Source organism: Suncus etruscus, chromosome 11 (assembly GCF_024139225.1).
Source record: "Suncus etruscus isolate mSunEtr1 chromosome 11, mSunEtr1.pri.cur, whole genome shotgun sequence".
NCBI classification, from domain to species: domain Eukaryota; kingdom Metazoa; phylum Chordata; class Mammalia; order Eulipotyphla; family Soricidae; genus Suncus; species Suncus etruscus.
The window spans coordinates 18,604,772-18,625,956 of record NC_064858.1 but is presented as its reverse complement, the minus strand read 5'-3'; the positions used below and the strand labels follow the sequence as shown (position 1 = coordinate 18,625,956).

General features: G+C 43.3%; 1 protein-coding gene across 4 annotated transcripts in view; it reads left to right on the top strand.

Annotated features, from left to right (window-relative positions):
• Nucleotides 1–21,185, top strand: part of BICD1 (BICD cargo adaptor 1) — a 213,010-nt gene that overhangs the window by 36,638 nt on the left and 155,187 nt on the right. The gene's annotated exons all lie outside the window — the stretch shown is intronic.

Genomic DNA, 21,185 nt, shown 5'->3' with positions numbered 1-21,185 from the left:
ACTCAGAACTTACTCCTGGCTCTGTGCTCAGAAATCGCTCTTAGGGCCAGAGTGGTAGCACAGCAGTAGGGCATTTTGCCTTGCATGCTGCTGACCCAGGACAGACGCGGGTTTGATTTCCAGCATCCCATATGGTTTCCCGAGCCAGGAGCGATTTCTGAGTGCAGAGCCAGGAGTAACTTTTGAGCGCCACTGGGTGTGCCCCCCCCCAAAAAAAAAGAAATTACTCCTGGCAGGCTCGGGGGATCATATGGGATGCCGGGAATCAAACCAGGGTCTGTTCAGGGTTGCTGCGTGCAAGCCAAATGTCCTATCTCTGTGCTATTGCTCAGGCACCTAGATTTTTATTTCTTTTGTTTGTTTTTTTGGGCCACACCCAGTGATGCTCAGGGGTTACTTCTGACTATGAGCTCAGAAATTGCTCCTGGCTTGGGGGACCATATGGGATGCCGGGGGATTGAACCGTGGTCCATCCTAGGCTAGTGCTTGCATAGCGCTATCTGGCCCCAGATTTTTATTTCTTCTTTGATATTATAAAGCATTTACCTTTGAAGCTTTACTGGTGTTCTAACTGAAGTTACACATGTTCTGATTACAGGCCTGAACTCTTATGATTTTCAGTACTTTTTAAAAAGTTTAAATTTCTTGAGGGCTGGAGAGATAGCATGGAGGTAGGGCATTTACCTTGCATGCAGAGGGACAGGGGTTTGAATCTCGGCGTCCCATGTGGTCCCTTGAGCCTTCCAGGGGCGATTTCTGAGTATAGAGCCAGGAGGTAACCCCTTAGCACTGCCGGGTGTCGACCCAAAAACTAAAAAAATTTTTTTTTAATTTCTTTATTATAGACACCTCGGTTTACATAGCTGATCATAATAAGTTATTTTTAGCATTCAGTATTCCAACACCAGTCCCACCACCCTTGTCACTAGTTTCCCAACCTTCCTGAAGCCTGTCCCTTGGTAGATATGAATAATTTGCTTAATATTGCTTATACAATTAAATGGTAATGAAATTATTGAAAAACATCATTAAAAGAAAATTTGTGAAAATTGCCTTGTTTCCCAAAGGGTATTGTTAGTTGAGCCTTCTGTTGTTGGTTTTATTTGTTGAGCGTATGTGTCTGGCATCTATGATAATTTCACATCTAGTTTGGTATATTCCTACTGGGAAGGTAATATAAAAATTATGGGGGGGGCCGGGAAGGTGGCGCTAGAGGTAAGGTGTCTGCCTTGCAAGCGCTAGCATAGGACGGACAGCGGTTCGATCCCCCGGTGTCCCATATGGTCCCTCCAAGCCAGGGGCGATTTCTGAGCGCATAGCCAGGAGTAACCCCTGAGCATCAAACGGGTGTGGCCCAAAAACCAAAAACCAAAAAAAAAAAATTATGGGGGTGTCCATGACTTTGAGAATTTGTGGAACTGGGAGATGAACTCATATGGTGAAAGAGGTGGTTCATGGGTATGGCTGCTCTGACTTATCTGGAAGGACAGGCATAGGGGGGAGGGGGCCTGATTTCAAACCATCCCTGGAGATGTCAGCCATGAAAAGGAAGAGACAGAGACAGAAAGAGAGACAGAGACAGAGAGAGGCATAGAAAGAGAGAGAGAGAGACAGAGAGAGAGAAAGAAGTGTTCAGGGGCTACTTGGGGGGACCATGTGTAATGCTGGAGAGCAAGCTGGCTATTTGTAAGGCTGTGTGCAAGGCAAGGACCTTATCCATTGTTTTATCTCTGACTCAAAAACACTCTTTTTTTTGGATTTGGGACCACACCCAGTAGTGCACAAGGGTTACTCCTTCCTGGCTTTGCACTCAGAAATTACTCATGGTAGGTTTGGGGAACCTTATAGATTTTTCTGGCCTTGAATATCCTACTTTACAAGAGCTCAAGGCATAATCCACTTTGGATTCATCACATCTCAGCTCAGGATGTATAATACCTCTCTGCCTTCACTTTATAGGACGTTCTTCTGAAATTTCCTAAATAAAACTATTCTCCTTTTTTAATATTTATTTATTTATTCATTTATTAATTGATTGGTTTCTGGGCCACACCCAGTGAAGCTCAGGGGTCCTCATGGCTCTACACTCAGAAATTGCTCCTGGCAGGCTGGAGGACCATATGGGATGTGGTAATCGAACTGGGTCCCTCCTGAATTGGCTGCATGTAAGGCAAATCCCCTACTGCTATGCTATCTCTCTGGCCCCCATAAACTACTCTACTTTAAAAAAACTTTGTGAGCAGATTCAATAATTGACATACCGTATTTTCCAACATATAAAATTACTTTTTAACCCATGAAAAACTTCTTAAAAGTCAGGGCTCACGGGCCCGGAGAGATAGCACAGCGGCATTTGCCTTGCAAGCAGCTGATCCAGGACCAAAGGTGGTTGGTTCGAATCCCAGTGTCCCATATGGTCCCCGGTGCCTGCCAGGAGCTAGTTCTGAGCACACAGCCAGGAGTAACCCCTGATCATCACCGGGTGTGGCCCAAAGACAAAAAAAAATAAATAAATAAAAAAAGTCAGGGCTCACCTTATATGCTGGTATATGGCATGCTGAAACTCACTCTGGCTTCAGGAACCAGTGATCCACCCTCCTCTTACTGCCACATCCCATCCAGCTGCCAGACGTTATCACTCAGTTCTGTGCTTGTCCTGATTTATCTTTCAGGACACATAGAGGAGCTGAGTTACTGAGCGCCGCATCCTATCCAACTGCTGGATATGCGGTTTTCTGGTGCTCAGTTCTCTATTCAGCTTTTATGGGACAGAGGAGGTGCTCTTTCTCCCTCTAGCTGTCCTATTAATCACTGCACCCCAGCCAGCTGCTCTTGGAGGAGCCCCCTCTCCCTGCTCTCAATATAGATCACAATTAAAAAATCACAGTTACTCACTACAAATGACAAATGTAAAATGATTGTTGGCACTCCAAAGTCTAGCTTTATTAAACATTACTGTTGGGCTGGAGAGATAGCACAGCAGTAGGGCTTTTGCCTTGCAAACAGCTGATCCAGGACAGACGGTGGTTCAAATCCCAGCAACCCCATATGGTCTCCAAGCCTGCCAAGGGCGATGTCTGAGTGCAGAGCCAGGAGTTATCCCTGAGTGCTGCTAAAAACCAACTAAAAAGAACAAAAACAATAAAACAAAAAGAAAATTCATATACTGTTAACTTTGAGGTGTTCTACTCTTTTTCTCTAACAATTTTTAATTTCCATTTGGTGTGCATAAAAGAGAGGTAGTCTTATATGGTGAATATAACCCAAACCCTATATTTTAACAGGAAAAGTAGGGAGTCGTCTTATACGTCCAGTCATTTTATATGCTGGAAAATATGGTATGTATTTATATTATGCATTGTAAAAGTCACCTTTTGTAAGTGCATCATTCATTTTTTGTTTGTTTGTTTGTTTTGGTCACACCCAGGGGTTACTCCTGGGCTCCATGCTCAGATATCGCTTGTGGCAGGCACGGGGGACCATATGGGATGCCGGGATTTGAACCAATGACCTTCTGCATGAAAGGCAAACACCTTACCTCCATGCTGTCTCTCTGGCCCCTCATCATTCTTTTTTTGGGGGGGGAGCCACACCCGTTTGATGCTCAGGGGTTACTCCTGGCTAAGTGCTCAGAAATTGCCTCTGGCTTGGGGGGACCATACGGGATGCTGGGGAATCGAACCGCGGTCCTTCCTTGGCTAGCGCTTGCAAGGCAGACACCTTACCTCTAGCGCTACCTCACTGGCCCCACCATCATTCATTTTTTTAAAATAACATGGAAGTTATATACAAATCTTTCATCTGAGATCCATGTATAATATGTTATCTATGAAGCAGAGTAAAACTTTTTTTTTTGGTCTTTGGCTCACACTCGGTGGTGCTCAGGTGTTACTCCTGGCTTTGTGCTCAAAAATTACTCCTGGAAGGCTCTGGGGACCATATGGGATGCTGGGGATAGAACCGGGTCTGTCCTTGGTCTCCAGTGCACAAGGTAAATGCCCTACAGCTGTGGTATTGCTCTAGCCCCATGAAACAGAGTAAAACATTTTTATTCTCCCAATTAAGCTTCTTCAAGCCCATTAGTAGTTTACACTCTGTGTCCTCCTCTAGCTAACCTGAATCTTCTCTTTATTCCATTGTGTTTTCTTATTCTGGACATTCGAAGTACAGAAATAATTTGTTTTATGAAATTATTTGGAACTATAATACCAGTTGTGGAACTGTTTAGAAAAGGCATCAATGGGGGCCAGCGAGATGGTGCTAGAGGTAAAGTGTCTGCCTTGCAAGCACTAGCCAAGGAAAGATCGCTACTGTGGTTCGATCCCTCGGCATCCCATATGGTCCCCCCAAGCCAGGGGCAATTTCTGAGCAATTAGCCAGGAGTAACCCCTGAGCATCAAAAGCCTGAAAAACCAAAAGAAAAGAAAAGAAAAGAAAAGAAAAGAAAAGGCATCAATGAAAGCTCAGGCTGTGAACCAGAGCAGTAGCACAGTGGGTAGGGTGTTTGCCTTGCACGTGGCCAACCAAGGTTCCATCTCCAGCATCCCATATGGTTCCCCAGTTCTTCCAGGGATACCCCTGGGCACCATTGTGTGTGGCCCAAAAACACAAAAACAAAATAAAATAAAAGAAAGCTCAGGTTGTAAGGGTTTGTATCAGATGAGCTGCCCACGATTGTGGTAAAGGATGGTATTTTGTTTGATTTCTACTTTCTGGGGAGAGATTTGGGGCATTCCAGGGAGGTGCTTAGGAGCTTCTCGCAGCTTGGTTCAGGGCTTACTCTGTGCAGTTCTTGAATATGAAATATCAGGGATCAAACCCAGGCTTCCTCTGTGCAAAGCACTTACCCTATCATTTGAGCCATCTCTCTGCCCCTTGCTTGATTTCCTAATGTTGTAGGGGGGAAATGGTTCTATCTAAAACTACTAATTATAGAATCATTCAACCTTATTTTCTGAATTCTACTCTCCTGATGTAGCAATAATCTGGTCTTTTTAATTAGACAGAAGGCTGATTGAGGGGAGGATTTTTTTTGTCTTCAGATTCAGTTTTGTTGGGGGTGTGGAAAAGTCCCATTCAAGTTTTTCTTGGTCTGGACAGGCAAATGGCTATCAGACAGGTCTATAAATGAAAGAGGAAATTTAGTAACACAGCTGGGGACAATTGAAATGGACAGTCAGGGTTTCTATCAGAGCTAAGGGACAGGGGAGGGGTCTGGAGCTCATCCAAAGAGGAGGAACACTGATGTCCCTTGTTGGAAAAGTGGCTTCCTGAGAGTGGGTGATTGACATTGCTGGTGAGTGTCAGGCCAGTCCCTAGGTCCTGTAGGCTTCAAGAACCTGAGCTCTCCTGGCCAGGGTAACCCATCCTGGAAAAGCCTGACTGGATGCATTGGAAGATGTGTCTGTGAACATTAGTGAGCATAATCTGCAGTGTCCCCCTAGAACACAGGATGATGTTGATAGGAATTCATCCTGTACTCAGTGGTCAGTACAGTGCATACGCATACTGCCCACCACACTCTTCTCTTCCTCCTAGGACTTAAGTGCAATTTCTGGTAAAGGGCAAGAAGGGCCAGGTAAGGCTATGGCTCCGCCAGAATGTGGTCAGAGATTGGGTCCAGGGATTGGTATATCAGGAAACCCTCTGCTGCAGTTGGGGTGTTGCCTGCCTATGCTCCAGCAATCTGAAGACAGAGCCCATAGTTGGTAGGGCTCATACATGCATCCATGGCTGTCCTGGGCCTGGGCCTCAGCCTCACACAGACTCATGTCAGGCTGGCAGCTATCCTGAGCCTGTTACCCAACATAATGAGAGGGCATCTTGATTTTTAGGGGACTCCAGCATCCAGGCCCCTTGTGTCCCCTGCTCCAAGGCTGATCTGTGTCGAGTATGAAGAGCCACAAGGACATGGGATGTTGTCTGGGGCTGTCTGTTCTTAGGGAGGGGCACAGAAACCTTACTCTTCTGTAGCACAGTCTCCTTCCCCCTAGAGCCATGTTTCGGGGTGATGGATATTGAACCCCATCAGCAGTGATGCCGTTGTAATTGTTCTGCTGGCCACCAGTGGAAATTGTACCGTAGGACACGAGCTTTCACTTGTGTCAGTGAAAGAGTATCAGATATGAGCATGTGCTCATGTCTGTGGGTATATGAGTGGGTACAATGGGTGAGGCTTTTGCTTGCGTGCAGCTAACCTGAGTTTGATTCCCAGCACCCTATATGGTTCCTGGGAACATTCCTGAGTGCAGAACCTCGTGATCATAGCCCTGTGTGGCTCCCAAACTCAAGAAAACAAAAAACCATGTGCTTCATCTCATTGGGGGAAACATGTGAGTGAGCGCTTGTGAGTCATCCTGAAGTGTGATGCCCATGTGAGTCAGTGGGAAGGGAATCTCAGCCTGTCTGAGTATACCTAGCTGGAAGCACGTGAGTTAGGCCGAATCAAATATCATGTGAGTTGTCTGCAGGCTCCAGTCACTGCCTTTATGAATCAGCTGGAAGGACTATTCAGCCTTTGAGTTAGCATTTAAGTTACCCCAAAACATGTGAGTCAGCAGGAGTCAAAGAGAAATGCATGAGTCAGCACTTAAGTCGACCAGAAACGTGTGTGAGTCAGCCTGCATGAGTCAGCCGGAAGCTGGTGTGAATCAGCCGGAAGTACAAGTGAGTCAGCCGGAAGTGTGAACCCACATTCTCCTCAAAAGAGAGTGCCCTCGAGTCAGTGGACAGAAAACTCAGCAGAAGAGGGAGCGTTACTACCTCAGAGTGTTGTTCAGGCGCATTGTTCATGGCAGAGGAGAAGCAGTGCTCAGGCTTAAGCCCCTCACAAACATGGCTCCTGGCCCAGGTTGCAGGGAAGGGCCTTGCTGTCCTGGGTGCCTTTTTTGCTCTCCTGCTGTGTCCCCAGATTCTTCCTTGGAAGTCCGGCCATCCATGTGGGTCCCTGGTAGTTTCAGAGTGCAGTGCTAGGTAATTCTTTGTGTGTCACCATGGCAAGACCCCCAGGGGCTCTTAAGTCTCTGAGCCATGCTTGGGGCCTTCATCACTGTGGGTCAACCTTAGTAGCATGCTGGGAGCGTCCATGGAGTTCCAGTGTAATCCCAAAGCCTCCTCTACCCCGTTTCATTTGTTAGGATTACCACAGTGAAGTCACCTGCTGGGTGACCCCAACTTTGGCAGATCAGAGTCACCTCTCCAGGCAACCCTCTAGCACACTTGATACACAGAGCATCTGCCTTGGGCCTGGAGAGATAGCACAGCGGCGTTTGCCTTGCAAGCAGCCGATCCAGGACCAAAGGTGGTTGGTTCGAATCCCGGTGTCCCATATGGTCCCCCGTGGCTAGAGGAGCTATTTCTGAGCAGACAGCCAGGAGTAACCTGAGCAACGCCGGGTGTGGCCCAAAAACCAAACCAAACAAAACAAAACAAAGAAAACCAAAAAAAGCATCTGCCTTGGCTGGACCCTTAGGAAATCTGTAGGAAGAACTCGTACCTTCTTCTAATGCACTCCAGATCCTGTGGCCAGAGTACGTGTCCCTCCAAGTACGCATGTGGGTACCAACCTTACCATTTCTTTCCTGGAAGCTGCTGCGAGATAGGTGAGATAAATGGGTGTCCAAACAGACACATTGGGACTGCTGGCTTTGCCTTTTTGCGGAAAGGAAGGAAAGAAGCATTTGTAGAAATCCCACTTCGGCTGGCCTGACGCACCTAGTGCCTTTGTAGTCATGCTAGCTATGAGCCAAAATACCATTTTCAGATGACTTTACCCAAGCAGCATTTGATAAACTCTCATGTTTCTAGTAGGCATGTGCGATTTCTGTTCCACAGAGGATCTATTGGTAGCCAGCCTTTGGCCTTGAGCAGCTTTTATGACATTTTTCAGGTAAAAGCATTTTGGGGCTCCATTCCTTCTCTTAGCCACTTGCTCTTATAATTTTAGTTAGTTGTTGTTGTTTTTTTTTTTTTTTTTTTTTTGGCGGGGGAGGGAACCTAGCTGTGCTCAGGGCTTACTCCTAGCTTTGCATTCAGAGATCACATTTGGTAGAGTTGGGGGGATCTATATGGTACCAGGAGGGATGGAACTCTTGTTGGCCATGTGTAAGTTGAGTACCTACCTCCTGTACTGTCTCTCCAGTCCCTGGTAGTTGGAATTTGTTTTCATAATTCCAATATTGTCATTCTGTTATTTCTGTGTTACTATGTTTTTCTCTTTGCCTCTATCTATACTTTTTGTTTTTTGTTTTTGGGTCACACCCGGCAGTGCTCAGGGGTTACTCCTGGCTCTATGCTCAGAAATTGCTCCTGGCAGGCTCGGGGGACCATATGGGATGTCGGGAATCGAACAACCATCCTTCTTCATCTAAGGCAAATGCCTTACTGCTGTGCTATCTCTCCGGCCCCCACGTATCTGTATTTTATTAGTTCTGCTGACTACAGGAGCAGAACTAGCTGTCCTTCAGTGGGGGCACAGAGGTTGCTGTGGTGGAATCTCAGCTGTCAGGTGGGACAACTCTATAGAAACCTCAGTCTATGGCTGGGAGGAGTGCCAATTTCCTGTAACTCAGGTGATTTATTCTGGCTCTTTTTGTGTGTGTTATTTCATTTTTGCGTTTTGGGGGTATTATACTTTTGGGACAGTGTGGTATCAGGGATAGAACTGGGTCTCCCACATGAAATCGCTCCTGGCTTGGGGGACCATATGGGACGCCAGGGGATCAAACTGCAGTCCGTCCTAGGCTAGTATGGACAATGCAGACACCTTACTGCTTGTGTTACCGCTCCGGCCCCTTATGTAATTTTTTCATTTTTCTGATTTGTGAGTTTCTGGCTTCAGCTAACACTGCATCTCCAAAGACAAAGCCCTTTGCCCTCCACTATCTGGCAATCTGCCCAGCACTTCTTGACCTGACAAGAGGAAGGTTGGACAGTTTCTCTTCATAGAAGTTTCAGAAATTATTTTGAGTACATAAAAGATATAGGCCTGAAAGCAAGCTTAGGTGTTATTAGGATTTTCATAAAGTTTGGTACTGTCACGTGCCAACTTGATTTGTCCAGTGGGCTGGAAAAATATGTTCCTTTTCTTACTTGTTTCTCCAGGTCTTGGATAGTTTTGCTGTTCTTGGTCAGGGCTGTCAGCAGGGTCCATTGGACTCCTGCTTTCTGGGTCCCTTCATATAAGTGTGAGGGTCCAGGTGTCTGTTGCAGTCACTTACGCGGATGGTGTTTCAGGGATAGGTTCTGACATTTTGTACCATTTTGTACCTGTGTGATTATGCTGGGGAAGGTGGAAGCAAACTCCACACTCCCTTCTTGACAAGCCAAGGGGCAACATAGTCTCCAATGTCTCCAGAAAAGGGGGAAGTTACAAGAGGGTCCAAGAGATCGGCTGTACCTCCTCTTTGACACCAGGGAACAGCCCCTCCCCAAGTCTTGGAAGGATTTAGCAGAGGGGAGACAGGTTAGACTCACCAATTTGGGTGGCACACAGGAGGTTACAGTCCTGTAGAGTCAGACTATGGTCTAGACTCATCTAGAGCCCCAATGGCGAACCTATGGCATGTATGCCAGCGGTGGCATGCGAAGGCCTTGTAGCTGGCATGCGGGAAGGTCTACGATTAAGATATGCGGCATGTGCCGCATAGTTTTTAGATACTAAAATCTTGTTGTTAAGGTTTAATTGACATGCTGGCACTTTTGAGGAAATTTTTTGGTTTTGTGTGGCAGTTTGGGCACTCGGGCTCAACAAGGTTAGCCATCACTGCTCTAGAGTATGGCAGGAATGGGAGGTTATCTCAGGTAAGGGACTAGGAATACTCTAACATAGAAGCATGATCTTGTTACAACAGGCATATGACTTCTGCAGACATATCTTCTACCTGCTTGTGTGAGGGTGAGATGGGCTGCTGCAGAGACAGAGGTTGTGCTGTCCTGGATAGTCATCTCTGGGGAACAGGACTGGCACTGTGAAAACTCCCTCTCCTCTGCCCTGCTGCTCTTCATTGCTATTTAATTGATAGGTGCTTGTGTTTCTCCAGATGTCTGCTCAGGGGATTGCTGTTGCACACCATGTGTCTGTATCACTCTCTCCTGACTAGTATAATGGTGCTTGGTCTCTTTGAACACATTTTTTTCCTTTTTTTTTTCCTTGGTTTTTGGGTCACACCCAGCAGCGCTCAAGGGTTACTCCTGACTCTATGCTCAGAGATCGCTCCTGGCAGGCTCAGGGGATCATATGGGATGCCAGGGTTTGAACCACCGACCTTCTGCATGCAAGGAGAATGCCTTACCTCCATGCTATCTCTCCAGCCCCCGAGTTTTTTTTTTTTAATTTTTATTGAGACCCATTTGAATCACGAGTCTTCCACAGTTATATTTAAGGTACATAGCGACAGTGAATTTGGGCAGTTTCCAACCACCAGTGTTGATCTCCCTTCAGCCCTGTCCCCGCATGTATTCCATATTTCCCATACTTCCCCACTTTGCCCCCTGGACTGCTAGTGTAACTGGTCCCCTTTGTATATAACTTGTTGTAGATCTTGATTCTGCTGTCATTGATTTTGGGTTTGGTATTTAGGCCTGATCATTATTTATTTCCACTCAATGTTCATGAGACTGTTTTCTCCTGGTACCATCCACTTTCTTTCTTTTTTTCTCTTAATTTATGAGGAAGAAAGAAATGATTCAAGTTCTGTAGTTCTGTTGTAAAAAAAAATAGAAAAGTTAGGAGGAATTCATCTAGGAGCTATTAATATCAATTTAAAAGAAGAAAAAGGGGGAAATAGAAAAAATGAAGAAGAAGAAGAAGAAGAAGAAGAAGAAGAAGAAGAAGAAGAAGAAGAAGAAGAAGAAGAAGAAGAAGAAGAAATAGAAATGACAGAATACACAGAATACACACAGCCACAAAAACAACTACTAAACAATAACACAAAAAAAGAAAAGACAAAAATAAAGGAGGGCTAGTGTGCAAGGTTTTGTGTCTTTTTTTCCCCATAGGCACAGTAAATATTGGGAAAATTTGAAAGGGAAATCCCTTGGCCTAAGAGATACAGAGTTTCTACACTCTTGAAGCATTCTGTCATGGGAACAACTATAGGCTCCAGATATGCTCATTATCAAAGCCCAAATTTTTTTTTATGATGCCAGGAAAAGTTCTGCTCAGTTGTGGCTTACAAATTTAGAGATCTGGTCATAGGATGAAGTCCAGGATAGAGTCTTTCTTTATGGTTCTAGAAGTTCTGCTTCATCATGGTTGTTGTAGTCAGATTTCTGTAATTAGTGATTTTGGTTTTTCACAGATTTTAGGACAAAGCCTAACAGTGATGGCTGACCTTTTTGAGCCCGAGTGCCCAAATTGCCACACAAAACCAAAGAATTTCCTCAAAGTGCCAGCACGTCCATTAAACCTTAGTAACAAGATTTTAGTATCTAAAAACTCTTTATAAATTTATAAATTTATTAATTGCAGACCTTCCCATGTGCCAGCTACAAGGCCTTCACATGCCACTGCTGGCATGCGTGCCATAGGTTTGCCATTGCCGGCCTAGGATATAGCCTTTCCTTATGGTTCTAGAAGTTCTGCTCAGTCATAGTTGTCAAAGTCAGACCTCTGAAATTAGAGATCTTTGTTTTTGTTCAAATCCTAGGCTGAAGCCTAGGGCAGGGTCTTTCTTATTGGACTCAGAAAAAGTTCTGCCCAGTTGTGGTTGTCTTCTGTATTAATGATCTTAATTTTTGCGCATATCAAGGACTTAGTGTCTTCTGATTTCATCTTATCATTAAGTGATGAGGTAGAGCAACTTGCTCTTAGATCTAGTTGTTGCTGTTTCCTCTTCTTCAGGATGTTGTATCAATCTGGTACAAGATGGTGCCAGGGTGGAATTAGGCGCTCCCTGGAGAGTGTTTGATTCCTATTACTGTTACAGGGATTTGAACACATTTTTTTAAATATAATTTTTATTTTGACCTTAGTGGCTTACATATTGTTGACAATAATATTTTAGGTACATATCAACATAATATCAGGGGGGTTCCCATCACCGAATTATCCTCCCTACACCTCCGTTCCCATCCTACCTCCCATATTCTCCTCCCTCTCCTCCGGGGCTGCTAGAATACGTGGTCCCCTCTGAGCCTAGTTTACTACTTAGTGGTCCTACACCTGTTATGGTCTTGGTACCTCCCTTGTTTCCTCCTCTAACTGGGAGGCGGTACTAGATAGTTCCAGTTATGTGGTTTTGTTTGAAGAAGAGAAAAGTGATAAACTGGGATAAAAATCAAATATGCTGAAAGTGGGCGGAGTTCTTCTAGAGGCTCTCATCATTGGTTTGAGAGACGAAGGGGAAAAAGAAGGTGAAATACCTCAACAGTACAAAAAGAAGTGTCAAATAAAATATCCAGTGAGCACTCCAACAATAAAGATAAGCACCACATAAAAGCCATGGTCTTGAGATAAAAAATATGGCATAGGACCTAAAGAAAAAGAAAAGAAGAAAATAAATCAATAAATAAATGTAAACGGAGACAACAACTTCAATAACCATACCAAAACGAAGAAATCGACAAAACCTAAATAGATATTAAAAAATTGTTTTGTTTTTTTTTCCCTCCTGCACAGGCACAGTAAATATTGGGGTCATTTGAAAAGGAATTTCCTTGGCCTAAGAGGTACAGGGTTTCTCCCCCCTTGAAGTATATTGTCATGGGATTAACTATAGACTCCGTTCAGGTTCATTTACTCTCCCCTTGGTGCTTTCGTGGTGTTTGGAAGACTTCTGCTTCGCCCTGGGTGATAAAATCAGACCTCTGTATCTAGAGATCTCGGTATCTGCACAGGTCAAGGGGTGGAACTTGTGATGAATCCTTTCTTTGTGGTTGAACACATTTTTTAAAAATAAGTTTTAATTGAATCACCTTGAGATACACAGTTAAAAGTACCAGTGTCCAACACCCATCCTTACACCATGCAAATTTCTTGCCACCATTTTCCCCAGTTTCTCTCCTGCCCTTCCCCCCCCCCTGCTTCTATGGAAGACATTTTTTTTTCTTTTTCTCTTTTTCCCTTTAGGCACTGTGAACATACATGTTTTCTACCACCATGTACACTGTAGTGCAGTGGCCAAATGTTGCATATACTCTCTCTGTAGTTGCCAAAAGTTAAACATGCCAAACTGCTGTAGAATTGATTTATGTCAGTTTTATATAAGTTGAAATTGGTACATGTTGCCAGTGCTTGCTGTGTAAGGACTGAACTTTTGATGTTAGGAAGTTTTTAAGTACGTGATATATAATACATTTTCCACCATTTCTACAGTATCAACACAAAGCCAAAATGTCTCATTGGGGGGGGCGCGAAAAAAAAATGTCTCACTAGTCACTTATGATGAAAAGTCCTAGAAAGAGCAGCAGAAACAGCACTGTTTCTACTTGATCTCATTGTGTTACAAGTGCGTTGTGAGGTGCTATGGCTAAGCCTGCCCCTGCCAACCATGCTTCCTTCTGTGCCCCAGCAAAATCTCACCAGTAAGGTTAGACAGATAGATGAATATGCACTGTCGCTATTTGCTTTAGGAAATTCTTACAACTCAGTTTATCAAGACAAACAATTTGCACCTCTGGGCAAACAGTTCTCAGTCAGTTCTTTAGGTGGGCAAACAGCCTGACAAGTAGGTACACAAATGGAACTGCGTTTTCATGGTCTTGACAGTCAACCTGCTGAAAGTGTCCTTTAATTCTACTACTAAATGAGATGGAAAACTTAAAGTTCTTCTGATTAACACAGGACTCTGTAGTATTGTGTATTGGTGTGTTTAATTATAAAGATTAGGCATTGGGTTCATTAGAAGGAGGTGGTTGTCTATATTGTGCATTCAGATGGAGGGGATTCCAGAGATAGGCTTCTACTCCTCGTGATAGAGCTGTTCCCTGCTTAGATCTGAGACTTGGCTATGCAAAGTGAAGGAAAAGTAGAAATATGTATCTGGAGTAGTCTGTGTGCTGGCTTGACGACCCAGAAGTTGGAGATCCTTGAAAGCTCCCTCTCTTGGATATCTTAAATAATCTGCATCCAAGTCATTATTCTCAGTAAGCACCAACATCTCCAGGGAGACCTTGCTGTAATCCCAGTCACAGCTGGATGAAATTATCTTCCAGTTTGTGCTTTGTACCAGAGAAGCCTAATTCTACAAGCTCTGCAAGCTGCCAGATGGTCTAGGAAATGTAATCATGGGTCTTGCCAGGGATCTTCAGACTGCGGCCCACTGAGGACAGTTATCTGGCCCATTCTGGGTGTTTTTGTCACTGCTGCCTGTCCTGCTTAGCAGTCGGCTTGTCCCAGGCTGCAGTGCGCATGTGTGGAATGTGCCCTGCACTCTTTGACTCCTCTCCTTTTCTCTGGTTCTTGACTACTCCTCTCATTCTTGGGTAGGGGGTCCTTAAACTATGGTCCACGGGTGTAGTATATGACACTCTTGTTTATAGTTTGAGGACCCCTGGTCTAGGCTGATCCTGCAGTGGAGCTTATGGAATGTGCAGTTAGGGCTTAGATGTGCTCTGTAGGAAGAATCCTGACAACTACAACCATCACAGTGTTTTCTTGTTTTTAGACCATTCCCAGTGGTGCTGAAGATCAAGTCCTCAGAGTCTTTTCTCTGTCTCCCCTTCCAGTGCTTCTCCATAGCCCTTTGAGGTTGATGTGGACTGAAATATACTTCACTTTTCAATGAAAATAAATGACTTGATCCTATGGCATTCCAATTTTTTCTTTTTGTTTAGATTTTGGGCCACACCTAGCAATGCTTAGGGCTTACTCCTGACTCTGTGCTTAGAGATCACGATCCTAACAAGGGCTTGGACTGATTTTTAGAGGGAAGATCAGTTTTTAGTTTTTTCACATTGAGTATGCTGTTTGCTGTGGGCTTGTGGTAAATGCTTTTGACTATACTTAGGAAAATTCCTTCAGTTCCTATTTTATTCAGAGCTTTTCATTTTTATCATGAATGTGTGCTAGATTTGATAAACTTTCTCTGCATCTGTTGGTATGATCATATTGTTTTTGCTTTGTCTTTATTGATATGGTGTATTATATGTTGATTGACTTGCATATGTTATACCATCCTTGCATGCCCAGGATGAATTCTACTTGGTCATGTTTTATGATCTTTTTGATAAGTTTTTGGATTCTGTTTACTAGTATTTTGTTAAGGATGCTTACAACTGTGTTCATCAAGAATATCAGCCTGTAATTTTCTCTTTGTTGTTGTTGTTGTTGCCTTTGCCTGCTCTTGGTATCAGGATGATATTTGCTTTATAGAAATTAGTTGGGAGTGTCTTGGTTTCTTCAATTTCTTGGAAGAGTCTGAAAAGGATTTGTAGTAAGTCCTCTTTAAAGGTTTGAAAGAATTCACTAGTAAACCCATCTGGGCTTGGGCTTTTGTTTTTGGGAAGACTTTTTTTTGGATCACATCCAGCAGCGCTCAGGGGTTACTCCTGGCTCTAAGCTCAGAAATTGCTCCTGGCAGGTTCAGGGGACCATATGGGATGCCTGGATTTGAACCACTGTCCTTCTGCATGCAAGGCAAAACATCTTACCTCTATGCTATCTCTCTGGCCTCTTTTGGGAATACTTTTGATTATCATTTCAATTTCCTCAATAGTCATAGGACTGTTAGGTATTCCAAATCATTTTGGTTCAAAATGAGAGGGTATAGGGTATAGGAGTCCAAGAATTTATTCATTTCTTCTGAGTTCTCTTGTTTCATGGCATAGAGTTTCTGTAAGTAATCACTGATGATCACTTAAAGGCATCTGTTGTGATCCCCCTTTGTTTCTGATTTGGTTTATTAGGGGTCTAGTATATTGTTAAGAATATTTCCAGGGCCGGGCGGTGGCGCAAGAGGTAAGGTGCCTGCCTTGCCTGCGCTAGCCTTGGACGGACCGCGGTTCGATCCCCCGGTGTCCCATATGGTCCCCCAAGCCAGGAGCGACTTCTGAGCGCATAGCCAGGAGTAACCCCTGAGCGTTACCGGGTGTGGCCCAAAAACCAAAAAAAAAAAAAAAAAAAAAAAAAAAAAAAAAAAAAAAAAAAAAGAATATTTCCAACTTTTTGTGACTTTTGTTAGTGGTTTATCAATCTCGTTTATTTTTTCAAAGAACTAACTAACTCTTGGTTTTATTGATCCTTTGGATTAATTTTTAGGATTTCAGTTTATTAATTTCTGCTCTAAATTTTATTATAGCTTTCTTCCTGCCTGCTTTGTGTTCTTCTTGTTGGTCATTTTCCAGTTCCTTCCTTCCTTCCTTCCTTCCTTCCTTCCTTCCTTCCTTCCTTCCTTCCTTCCTTCCTTCCTTCCTTCCTTCCTTCCTTCCTTCCTTTCTTCCTTCCTTTCCTCTTTCCTTCCTATTGTTTTTGGACCACACTCAGTGACGCTAAGGGGTTACTCCTGGCTATGCGCTCAGAAACTGCTCCTGGCTTGTGTGACCATATGGGATGCCAGGGGATCGAACCTTGGTCCGTCCTAGGCTAGCACATGCAAGGTAGAGACGCCTTATAGCTTATGCCACCATTCCAGCCCCACATTTTCCAGTTTCTTAAATTGTGCAGTTGAGTTGTTTATGTGGGCCCTTTCTTCATTTCTGATGAATGCTTGCATAAACTTTTCTCTTACTGCTGCTTTTGCTGTGTCCCACAAGTTCTGGTAGCTCATATCCTCATTCTCAGTTGTTTTTAGGAATCTTTTGATTGATTTCTTCTCTGACTCATTTGTTGTTCAGTAATGAGTTATTTAGTTTTTAGGTGTTTATGTTGTTTCTCCATTATTTGTTTGTGACTAACATCTATTTTCTGTGCTCTGTTGTATGATAAACTAGTTTATGTGATTTCTATTCTCTTGATTTTGTGGAGATAAGTTTTGTGTTCAGCACATGATCTGAAGAATGTCCCATGTTCACTAGAGAAAAATGTGTAATTGGCTTTGGGGGTATTATACAATATACATATACACACACACATATATATACACACACTCACACTAAGCCTCTTTCTTCTATTTCTTCAAAGCAAATATTTCTTATTGAACTAGTTGTTAGTAAGAGGTGACAGAGCAGTGTTGAAGTCTCCTACTACTATTGTGTTGTTACTAACAATGTCTTCCTTCAAGTCTATTCATAGTTTTAAGTCTTTTGCTGTTCCCTTTTAGCTGTATTTATGTTTAGGAGTATGAGTTGTACAGGTGTACATGGTCCTTGGTCACTAAAAATGACCTTTGCTATCCCTTAAAATCTCTTTGAGTTTGAAGTCTGTCATCTGATACTAATATGGCCACCCCAGCTTTTTTGAGGGAGTTGTTTACTTGAATAATTGTCTTTCAATCTTTGACTTTTGAGTCTGTGATTGTTCTGACTTGTTAAAATGTGTTTTTTTGTAGGCAACAGAATGTTGGGTTCAATTTTCTAATCCATTCTGCCATTCTGTGTCTCTTAATTGGTGCATTTTGTCCATTGACCTTGAGAGAGATTATTTGTCATGGAATTTTGTTCCATCTTTTTATAGAAGTTTGGTATGTTTGTGGGATTAATTTTGTCTTAAAGTAATCCTTTTTGTTATTTTGGGGGTGTTGGGCCACACTCAGTGATGCTCAGGAGTTACTCCTGGTTACGCTCTTAGAAATTGCTCCCGGAGGGGCTGGTGAGGTGGCGCTAGAGGTAAGGTGTCTGCCTTGCAAGTGCTAGCCAAGGAAAGACTGTGGTTTGATCCCCCTGTGTCCCATATGGTCCCCCCAAGCCATGGACAATTTCTGAGCGCTTAGCCAGGAGTAACCCCTGAGCATCAAATGGGTGTGGCCTGAAAAAACCAGAAGAAAAATTGCTCTCAGCTTGGGGGACCATATGGGACACCGGGAACTGAACCCAGGTCCGTCCTGGGTCAGCCACATACAAGGTAAACCCCCTACTGCTGTGCTATCACTCTAGCCCCTCTTTTTATTTTTATAAAGGTGTTTTTGAGTCTATGAAATTCCTAAGGTGTAGTTTATCCACGAAACTGTTCATCTTTTCTTCAAATCTGAATAAGAATCTGGTTGGGTGAAGTATTCTCAGTGAAGCATTCATTTTATTTTATTTATTTATTTATTTATTTTACTATATTCCACCACTGATCAGGCCTTGACCGTTTCAATTTTTGGTAAATCTACTGTAAATGTAAATTTGGGGCTGGAGAGATAGCATGGAGGTAAAGTGCTTGCCTTTCATGCAGAAGGTCATTGATTCAAATCCCGGCATCCCACATGGTCCCTCGAGCCTGCCAGGAGCAATTTCTGAGCTCACGTGGAGCCAGGAGGAACCCCTGAGTGGTGCCGGGTGTGACCCCCAAAATTTATTTATTTATTTATTTATTTATTTATTTATTTATTTATTTATTTGTTTTTTGAGTCACACCCGGCAGCCCTCAGGGGTTACTCTTGGCTCTATGCTCAGAAATCGCTCCTGACAGGCTCGGAGGACCATTTGGGATGCTGGGATTCGAACCACCATCCTTCTGCATGCAAGGCAAATGCCTTTATCCATGTTATCTCTCTGGCCCCATTCTGCTGTAAATCTTTTTTTTTTCTTTTTTTGTTTTTTGGGTCACACCTGGCTGTGCTCAGGGGTTACTCCTGGCTGTCTGCTCAGAAATCGCTCCTGGCAGGCACGGGGGACCATATGGAACACCGGGATTCGAACTAACCATCTTTGGTCCTGGATTGGCTGCTTGCAAGGCAAACGCAGCTGTGCTATCTCTCTGGGCCCTCTGCTGTAAATCTTAAGGATGTTGCTTTGTACAAAAGAGAGGAGGGCTGGAAGTTACAGCCCATTTCATGAACCTCACCACAAAGAGTGATGAGTTTAGTTAGAGAAACAACTACATTGCGAACTATCCTAACAATGAGAATGTATGAGGGAAATAGAAAGCCTGTGTAGAGTACAGGTGGGGGCGGGGTGGGGAGGACGGATATTTGGAACATTGGTGGTGGGAATGTTGCACTGGTGATGGGAGGGGTGTCTTGTTATATGACTGAAACCCAACCACAATTATGTTTGTAATCGAGGTGTTTAAATAAAATACTATTTAAAAAATAAAAGGATGCTCCTTTGTATGTAACTTTCTTTTTTGATCTGGTAGCTTTCAGTATTCTATCTCTATTTATGGTTTTCATCATTGTAATTGGAATATACATTGGGATGTTTTATTTGAGTCTCTATTGACTGGTACTCTTAGAGCATCCAGGAAGTGGATGTATGTGTTCTTCTGCTCTAGGAATTTCTCAGCAATGATTTCTTTGACTGTTATCTTTCATAGGAATTTTCTTCTTATGTTGTTTTTCTTGAGTTGATCCCAAAGTTCTCTTGTCATCTGTTCATTTATTTTGAGGTTCTTTTTTCTTTTTCTTTTTTTTTTTAATTTTGTTTTTGGGTCACACCTGGGTTACTCCTGGCTCTGTATTCAGAAACAGCTCCTGGCAGGCATGGGGGGACCATATGAGATGCTGGGATTTGAACCACTGTCTGTCCTGAATCAGCTATTTGCAAGGCAAACATCTTACCACTGTGCTATCTTTCCAGCCCCATGAGACTTTATTTTTCATCTTCTGTTGTTGTCTGGTGGATTTCTGCACTTTATCTTTGAGTCCACTGATTTGATCCTCAGCAGCTATTACTCTGCTAGTATGGCCTTCCGATGAATTTTTTATATTTCCTACCAACTTTTTCAGTTCTGACATTTGTTTGTATTTTTTTTCATTTCTGCTCTCATATCCTCTTGTGCTTTATTGGTAGTGTGTTCCATTGTTTCTTTTAGCTCATTGACCATCCAAACTATTTCCACTCTAAAGTTTATTTCAGACAGATTATATATGGGGTTACTACTGTAATATTAGTGGTTGAAGATTACAGCCACAATGCCTGGTGGATTTCTGCACTGCCTTACTATGGTTCCTTTTGAAGTTTCAAGGTGCATTTTCCTAAGTCACTCTCCATCTTCCCCACTGTCAGGGAGTTATCATGGGAGATTTAATGTGGTGGGAGTTTATCTGCAGTTAAGTTGTAATCACCTGCTGACCTGTGTGGATTGATGGCTAGCCCATTTGTTTGGAAACTACCATATTTTTTTCCACTGATGTGACACCAGTTTACCTCCCATTCACAATGCACAGGCCCCTTCTCTTTAAGAGTCTCTAGGGCTTATGGTCCACCACCTGTTCTTGGTTATTGTGCTTACATTTTGGCGGGGTGGGGGGAGATAAGCTCTGGAGACAGTGATTTGCATCCAAACAATGTGCAAAAAGACAGTTTTCTTTCTTTTGGGAACTGGAGTGTAAGTATAATGGGTAGGGTATTTGATTTGCACTCTGCTGATCCAAGTTCATTGCTGTCAGGAGAAATATTCCTGACCACAAAGCCAGAGCACAGAGCACAGAGCCCTGAGTATCACTGAGTATAACCCAAAAATTAAAAATAACCCAAAAACCACTTTTGGAGAAATAATTATGAAGTAGGAGAGTATAGAGAATGTATAAGGATAATACATGTCAATAAGTGAGAAATCATAGTACAGCATAAAATTGTATAATGATCCACATCAGCCTATTCCAGATGAAAGTTCACCGTACAATCAGCACCTGAGAAGAACTGCTTCAAACAAAGGGCTGGAAGTGGGTTGGTACTGGGGTTGCAGCAAGGGTGTACAACATTCTCACCTACCACAAGTGTGGTGCAAAGCTAGGGGACTGTATTTGCATATCAGGGCACATCAGATAGCACGAGGAGTGTTTGTTTCAAGTGGAAACTCATTTGACTTTTACTGATTCATCAAATTATAATTAGGCTTTTCATGCAGATAACAGTCAGTTTTGGAAATGCTTGTGTTCAGTTAAGGCTGCTGTTTTTTTGTTTCTATTTTTGGCCCACACCTGCCTCTGCAGGGCTTACTCTTGGCTCTGCATTTAGGGATAACTCCTGGTAGGCTTGGGGGACCACATGGGTTACCAGAGATTGAGTCTGAGTCAACTGTGTGCAAGACAAATGCTCTACCCACTACACTATCTCTCTGACCCCAAGGCTGCTTCTTTTTCTTTTCTTTTTTTTTTAATTCTTTCTTTTCTGTTGATGTTGTGTTGACTGGGGATTATATATACACCTGATTGTGGTGC